A 332-nucleotide genomic window follows, 5' to 3' on the forward strand; every position below is an offset into this window, starting at 1 on the left:
GGATGAGTATAGGATGAGGATGAGGATAGGAGGAGGATGAGAATAAGGATAGGATGAAGAGGAGGATGAGGAGGAGGATGAGGATGAGGAAGAGGAAAGGATGAGGACGACAATGAGAAGTAGGATAGGATGAGGATGAGGATGAGGATAGGATGAGGACGAGAATGAGGATGAGGATGAGGATAGGATGAGGATGAGAATGTGGATGAGTATAAGGATAGCATGAGTTTGAGGATGAGGACGAGGATGAGGATGAGGATAAGGACGAGAATGAGAATGAGAATTGGGATAGGATGAGGATGACGACGAGGATAGGATGAGGAGTAGAATGA

Source organism: Lupinus angustifolius, chromosome LG09 (assembly GCF_001865875.1).
Source record: "Lupinus angustifolius cultivar Tanjil chromosome LG09, LupAngTanjil_v1.0, whole genome shotgun sequence".
Classification (NCBI taxonomy): domain Eukaryota; kingdom Viridiplantae; phylum Streptophyta; class Magnoliopsida; order Fabales; family Fabaceae; genus Lupinus; species Lupinus angustifolius.